The sequence below is a fragment of the Balaenoptera musculus genome, chromosome 8 (assembly GCF_009873245.2).
Source record: "Balaenoptera musculus isolate JJ_BM4_2016_0621 chromosome 8, mBalMus1.pri.v3, whole genome shotgun sequence".
Lineage (NCBI taxonomy): Eukaryota > Metazoa > Chordata > Mammalia > Artiodactyla > Balaenopteridae > Balaenoptera > Balaenoptera musculus.
The window spans coordinates 80,261,144-80,269,580 of NC_045792.1; the positions used below are offsets into that span (position 1 = coordinate 80,261,144).

Here is an 8,437-nt window from a genome sequence, read left to right on the forward strand (position 1 = left end):
GGATAAGAGAAACAGCTGCTGTTTTAAAATCAACCCCACTATGAGTCTGAATATTCTGCAGAGTTGAGAGATGTTGCTCTAAGCACTATGCCTTCCTGCCAACCTCTACTCATGTGTAAGATGAAGATGCTACCACATGTCGTGGAGAAGCTTGCTGCTCCAAGTGTGTGTCTGGAGGACCATCAGCATCAGCACTGAGTGGGAGCTTATTGAGAAAAGCTTTGAGTGCACAGCCCAAGTCAAGTTGTCTCTTATTCCCCAGACCTTCTGGATCATAATCTGCATTGTAACAAGGTCCCCAGGTGATTTGAGATGCACAGTATAATTTGAGAGGCACTGGTGGAGATCCTGACAGCATGTCTTGGCTCATGGCAGATGCTCAAAAACTAACCATCCTGTTCTCCTTCCATGTAGCAGATAGAACTTTACTCTTGCTTCAAAACAAATGGACCCTATTTTTAAGGTTACGCAAAAATCCCAAATGGCCATCCTTCAACTCCCTTTGTCATTGTGTATTTTTCACAGGTTTGATATTCTGTTCTTCTGTGCAGTTTAACACTTTATTTTTTTAAAATTTTGGGCTGTGTTGGGTCTTCGTTGCTGCACGTGGGCTTTCTCTAGTTGTGGCAAGTGAGGGCTACTCTTCGTTGTGGTGCGTGGGCTTCTCATTGTGGTGACTTCTCTTGTTGCAGAGCACGGGCTGTAGGGTGCGTGGGCGCAGTAGTTGCGGTACACAGGCTCAGTAGTTGTGGCGCATGGGCTTAGTTGCTCCACGGCATGTGGGATTTCCCAGACCAGGGCTTGAACCCATGTCCCCTGAATTGACAGGCGGATTCTTAAGCACTGCGCCACCAGGGAAGCCCTTAACACTTTAATCTAACATTAAACCCAAAATGTGCTTAATTAGTAAAATTATATGCATCATTACCTAATCCAAATGCTTAGCTTTTGGAGGTATTTATGACACATTAAATTCCAATCTACATGCGGGAAGCCTAAGTTAACATAACTATACTAAAATCACAGTTAAATATTTGAAAAGTAAGTTGAAGAATGAGGAGATTTTTAGGTAAATTCCAAATTTTTATGAAGTCTGGAATGTTTGAGGGCTTCGAGTCACATTTCATGCCTGTCTTTGACCCTCTCTAGCAAGTGACTTGCTACAGTTTATAAAAATGTAATAGAAATAATATGAACTACCTAATCCAGGGTCAGTGAAAGTAGTTACATTTGCCCCTCTGTTATCATGTTTAGAAATGATTGCTTTTTAGGGACAGGCATCTGCATGGACCCACACACATGTATATGAGAAGGCCTTCAATACATAAAAATTATATAATCTTATCATTCATCACCACTCACTTTAAGAATTAGGAAAAAGTTTGAATCATTGAATAAATAAATGCAGTCAGATTATTATTTTCAAATATATACAGTGATTTGAATAAATCATTTAACAAAGTGTTCCCAAGTAGAAATCCTCAGGGACCAGCTCTAATGAAAACTGAAGATGCTTCTGTAATTAACAATCATGTGCATTAAAATTTTACTTTCTTAAACAGTATAAATGTGCTTTCTGCCAGGCTTATCTCATCTTAGTGATAGCAGGATCCTTTCTCACCTGGTTAATGCTGGTGACAGTCTATCACCTCCCCCTTCTAGTCCCCCACCGTGAGCAAGAGTGCCATCCACACCAAAAGATGATGGTAGATATTCGATATTGAAGTTCCCACAAGAAAAAGATTAGCCTGCATGTATCAGAGATGTCCTGACCCCAACAATCTTTTTTTCTTTCTTCTAACATACTCATTAACTGAGAAAAGGTTCAAGTTCAGACTTGAACCAAGAAAATTTCTCTCACATTCCAAATTAGCAGAGCACATATTGACAAACTTTTAAGTTAGAGAACTTGGCAGTCACTTTCCTCACCATGGAATGACAAATATAATTATATAGAATAAACCCTCTAGCATTTCTTCCCTTGGCAATTAATTACTATGAGTTGTGTCTGGGGATACAGAGTCTAGCCCTGGCCCCCTGAGTCTTGTAGACTTGACTGGGTCACGTAGCCACTTGCAGCCTATTTTCTAGGGAGCAAGGACTCTGTCCTGTTCACTGATGTATCTTACTGCCTAGGAGTGTAATTACCCTACACATTGAATAAACTAATCTATTAAACCTGCTCTGTCCATCTCTTTACAGGGAGAGTTGAGAGCAGAGCTTCCCAACTGGGGTGACCTGTCCCACTCATAGCCCCAGTTGGTGACAGGTCTGCTGAAATACTGTTCCCCTCAACCTGGGGGCAGCAGGGCAGGGCCTGGGGCAGCTGGAACTCTGAGGGCATTCTCTTAGCAGCTTCTTCCATTAGTTCAATGGCTCCACACATAAAGTGTTATCATTTTGTATGTGTGCCATGGCATAGAAAACATTGGAAAGCCCTTCTTTAGAGCAAAAGTGATAAACACAAAATGTCTACAGGGACCAGGCAGTTAATTTGAGTGAATCAAGCCTGGCATAAATACCTACTAGGTGATAGTTTGGCCCTGGTTTAGAAAGCAAACATAATGAACATGAAAATGTTATATCAAACTGAAATCGATCATGGGAACTTAAATCCTGAAGGCATCAGACACAGATGTATAATATAGAAAGTGAACATCTTCATGGAATTATTAATATGTTTCTGATTTGAGTTACACAGATATCAGCCTCTGAAACATATGGAATTAGAATGCCATACTTCTGCCTGTTAGTTTTATCCTCTGAACCTCTACCCTTTTTGGTCCTCTTTTTTTTTCCATGCTTATTTCACCTTTTCTATTACCAATTAGAGTTCATTTCTCTCACGTCTATTCCAAGCTTGCACATGTAAATGCACACACCGATTTGTGTCATAATTTTTATTTTGTGGCCTCATTGTGTGTTTTTAGTTCTTGATACCACAACTCCTTTTTTCCCGTCTTTTATGTAAGTGCCTAGAAAGCACCAGGCATTATACTAAAGTCTTGGGAAAAAGATTAATATGACATGATCTGTGTCTTGAGACGCTCATATTATAGTAGAAGGAGACTGTATGATAAACCTTTAATGAAAATAATAATAAAATTTTATTGAGCGGTAATAAAATTCCTTGGGAACTAGGAATTTTTCTAAGCAATTTTGCACTTATCATCTCATTTAATCCTCATGAAATACATGTTTAGATCCTATTTCCTAATCTAAATTTTCTGAAAGCTACCGACGGGATGCTAGGATTCTAGGACAGTAAATTCCAAGATGGTGGACAGTCTTGATACATTTTCTTGATACGTTCTTACTATATGCACTCAGCTGCCCTTGCATTCTTGGTCTTTCTCTCATTCCAAACACACAGGTACTTGCATAGCCATGATCTATGCATATGTAAGGGTTTATTATGGTTTGGGTATGGCATGCTTCCATATTTCAAGGATGTCAGAGAATCTCAGGGTATACGTGTGTGTGTGTGTGGTGTGTGTGCATATTTATACACATAAACTATAATTTATTAAGAGTTATCAGTGAAGAAGGAATTCTCTGTAGGGTATCTCCACTACTCACAGTAGTCCTGCAAGGTAATAATAACAATCTCAATTTAAAAAATGAGGGTAAAAGGGAGTAGGCAGTTTGTCCAACTTCACATAAATAGTAAGTTCCAAAGCTTAGATTCATATTCATATTTGACTTTAAAATCTAGGTTTAGCCATTGCTTCTCTCTTAAAGTAATTTAGTCCAACCATTCATCTGATACTCATAACACATCTGCAACTTCCCTGTCAAGTGGTAAAGCAGCTTATGCCTTCAAAATGGAAATGACAGAGTGCCTATGTCATCTAGAGACACCTTGGACAGCTCTTGGCTTTGAAAGTTAAAATATCATAAAGTTGAAAACATCTTAAAAATGAAATCCTTCTTCCAATGAGTTTGTTCAGATCCTGTCCCTTGAACTATGTAGACATTGTTTACTTTTTCTTTTTAGCAATCCTTTTGTCTTGTCTGAACTTTCCTTTTTTCAGAGTAACTATCTCTGGTTCTTCATCTGGTCTTCGTAGTGCAGAGTTTCAATTCTCTTCCCTTTCCCTGTTCCTCTCAGAACATGTCCAAAGTTAATAAACCAAGTGTGATGTGCTCAGCCCGCTCTTCATCCTCTTTCTTCTCGTAACAGATTCTGCTTTTCCCCACACCCTATGCAGCCACTGGCCAAGAAAAGGATCATATGACAAAATCATGGCCAACCATATTACCCCACCTCTCTGACAATAGTGATTAGGACAAAGGTTTCTATATGGCTACAGCATGGCCAAACAGAATTCTTCTCAGGGATTGCCATCGAGGTATAGGGCCAGAAACTTTCTCTTTCCACTGGAACAGCTAAGCCGAGACTCTTGATAGTAATGGTCCCTGACAGTGGTGAAGGCCTGTATGAAATAACAGAGGGTAAGACCAGCATACAAAATGAACAGTGACAGCAGAGATGAGAAATTCGCTCTGAGACCCTATTTTCCATTCCTCAAGTCAAGGTTCTAGCAGCTCCTTCTCCAGGTTTGTAGGTTACCTGAAAACTCTTCTCAGCCCTGTAAGCCAAAAAATTCCTTTCTTGCATACAGAGTCTCTGTCATTAACAAGGGAAAAAAATCCTGATCGATGCACCCCATATTAAGGTATAGAGTTTGGAACTGAAAATACTGAAAAAAACAAGCATGCCACCTCCCTTTCTTCAGATAGTCTTATCCTACAATAAGACCTCAGAATCTTTTCATTTTCTCAGCAGCCACGCCAACACTCCTGACTCAGAATGAGCTTGTTAACAAATAAAATACCTATGAATTTCATATTTAATCTGATGTACTAATGAGTTTAGATTCTTTTAGAGCCTGATTCTAGAGTCCAACATATTTGTTCTTTCTCCAGCTTCATGTAATTTGCATATTTGAAAAGCTTATACTTCCTGACTATAGCTTGGTGACCTTGGACCAATCTTTCAATTTAGGTAATGTAAAATTTGAAAAATATCTATCTCTTTGGTTATTGTGGGGATAAAATTCACGTCGAGGGATTAGCACAATGCCTATCACATAGTAGGTGCTCAAATGTGGTACCTATTTTTAAAAAGAAAGAAAGAAAAAAAAAGAGAGACCTTTGTTAAACAATAGAAAATTGTGCTCTAGGAATTAATCAGTCCAGTAAGTAGGATCTTTGATATGGTTGTTAGGCACTTATGAATCTATTTCCCTGTATGATTATCCAGGTTATGTTTCTGTTTTGACTGTGCCAAATGCCTTGCTTAATCCAGGTGAACATAAGCCACCTCTTTAGAAATTTTGTCCAAAGGAGAATGAAGCTAGTCTGACCTGACTCATCCTTTATAAACTCCTCCTAGCTCCTGCTCATCTCCACTTTCATTTCTAATGTTCGCAGACCATTTCTTTTTTTTTTCTCTTCTTTTCTTTTTGACTGTGCACACTGTTCTTTATTGATGATACATGAGCAGGTAGGGCTCCCTAAACCTCTCCCTCTTCTTCAGGAGCTCTGGGATGGAAACTGTTGAGGATGGGATATTCTCAGTGTGTTGGGAAATTGAGTTGGGGCAAGGACTCCTTAGGAACTGAGGGCTTCTTTCTTCTTTATCTTGTTTTCACTGAGGCTTGTTGTCCAGGGATCTCTTACTCCTTGGAAGCCATATGGACCATAAAGCCCACCACCCTTTTGCTGTAGCCAAACCCATTGTCATAACAGGAAATGTGTTTGACAAAGCAGTCACCGAGGGCAATGCCAGCCCCAGCATCAAAGGTGAAAGTGGAGTATCACTGTTAAAGTCGCAGGAGGCAGCCTGTCCTCAGTGTAACTCAGGATGCCCTTTAGGGGGCCCTCTATTGCCTGCTTCACCACCTTCTTTCTCAATGTCATCACATTTGGCAGCTTTCTCCAGACCACAGGTTAGATTTTTGACTCATTGGAGCTGGGATCTGGGATCTGGGAGGCCATGCCAATGAGCTTCCAATTCAGCTCAGGGGTGACCTTGCCCATAGCCTTAGCAGTGCCCATAGAAGCAGGGATGATGGTCTTCTGGGCAGCCCCACAACCATCATACCACAGCTTCCCAGAGGAGCCATCAGCGATCTTCTGGGTGGCAGAGATGGCATAGACCATGGCCATGAGTCCCTCCACGATGCCAAAGTCATCATGGATGACCTTGCCCAGAGCACCCAAGCAGTGGTGGTAGAGGAGGCATTGCTGACAATCTTGAGGTTTTTGTCATACTTCTCATGATTTATGCCCAAACATGTGGACATCGGCAGAAGGGACAGAGATGAGGATGACCCTTTTGGCTCCATCCTTTCATAAGCCCCAACCTTGTCCAAGTTAGTGAAGACATCAGTGGATTCTACAACGTATGTAGCACCAGCATCACCCCATTTGATGTGGGTGGAAGCTTGCTCCTAGAAGATGAAGACGGGCCTTCCATTGATGACAAGCTTCCCATTCGCAGCCTGATTGTGGCATAACTTGCTATGGGTGGAATCATACTGGAGCCTGTAGACCATGTAGCTGAGGTCAGTGAAGGGGTCATTGATGTGCAATATCCATTTTGCCAGAGTTAAAAGCATCCTGGTGACCAGGCATCCAATGTGGACAAATCGATTTACTCTGACCTTCATGACTGTCTCAGGGATGTGGCCAGTATTGCACAAGAAGATGCAACTGTCTGTCAAAGAGGGAAGAGCAGAGAGCCCCACTTCTTTAATAATTATCAAATTGTGCTTGAGATTCACCTGAGGCTTTAAGGTCTAAAGTTTGTATGTAGCTAATTACTGTCCTTTTTAAAAAATAAGAACCACTGTTTATTTGCAGCCTTGTGGCACCAAGACCGTCGAAAACAGCACAATAATTTCAAACACAGGTTTTTTAGTAGCCTGAAATGTAGCCTCATTTAACTCAGCAGGTGCTTTCCTATAATTCGTCCAGCTACACATAATGGGAAGTTCCTCTTACTGATAATGTTCGTTATGCTTTTTTTTTCAGTCTGAAGATCATTCTCAACACATAAAAAATATGTATATATAAAAATATATGAATATATGTATATAATTTTATTAGTTCATAAAAGAAATCATTACGTGTCAAAATTTCAAGTTTACTTTATTACCCTTGCTCTGGAAATTGGCATCCGTGCATCTAGGTTATAAATGTTATTCCCTGCTTGCTCTCAATTGGTTTCATGAGTGAATCACTGGGCACCACCTACACTTTGTTCTCATGTCAGACCTGCAGTCTTCCATAATAGCAATCAGTCTCAGGGGTTTATCTGTGTACTTTTTTCCTTTCTCTTTCACGTCCAATTTAATCATTTGATTATGCCAGATACAGTTTAGACAAATATATTCTTCCTTGCCCTTACGAAAGTCACTCTAACTGAGCTTGTCAAGTGAGACTTTACCTTAGAGGCACCTATATTCATACAAATTAAGATATGGTCAATAATTATAAAAAATTCCTGTTCATTAACAGTTCCTAATTTATTATTACTCCTTAAGATACTATTGTTTTTAAATGTTTTCATGTTTTTCATAACTGAATCACACATTTTTGCCTTGCGTAGCAGTAAGTCAACAAGCCTTACCAAGTTAGTGGGGGGAGACATTGTCTGTCTCTGTCTAGGCTAGGTGCCTCAGACATCTCAGTAACAGAAGTATTTCATTGTGTAGGACACTTTGTTTATCAAATTAAATGCATATTAGAGAGCTAACTGGGAAAAAATAAAATTACAACCCCACAAAGCCATTAATTAAAGTTATCATAAGAAAGGATTATGATGACTTTCTCTTGCACATTAGACTGTGTGCTTTTGTTTTTGTTTTTTGTTTCTTTTCTTCCCTTATCCTTTCAGGTGGCCTGGAGTTCAGGATAATTGCAATTACCCTCATTTTTATGCTCTTTGTATCTTGTAACCACCGAACGTAGGTTCAGCTGCTCACTGCTCACATGCCAATAATTCTAGACACAAGTGTCTGTAGAAAAGAAAGGTGCTTTAATCAGAAAAGCTGGCAATCTGGGGAGACGGTGGACTTGTGTCCAGAGACCAGCTCCAAAGATTCTCCTCGGTCATGACAGTCTTTAAAGGGAAAAATGTGGGGGGAGGGGGGGGAGGGGAAGAATCTCAGTGAATCATCAAGGCAGGAGATTGGGTTCTACATCTCCATTGAGTGCAGACTGGTTTTCTCTTCAGATGTTATCTTGCCTGAGTGATCTGCCTGCAGGATTGCTTAGGGGGGCTACTGGGGGGAGAGAACTAGTCTTCTTTTTATCTAGGAAAAGAATCAACAGGTTAGACAAGGCATGGTGTGCATTCAGGAGAGCATAAGTCGGGAGTTAGTTTCAATTGCTTAGTGATCTCATTCCTTAATTAGGTCCTTTTAAG

General features: G+C 40.2%; 1 pseudogene; it reads right to left on the reverse strand.

Annotated features, from left to right (window-relative positions):
* Positions 1 to 5,681: 5,681 nt before the first annotated feature.
* On the reverse strand, positions 5,682 to 6,596 carry LOC118899449 (annotated as a pseudogene).
* Positions 6,597 to 8,437: the final 1,841 nt, after the last annotated feature.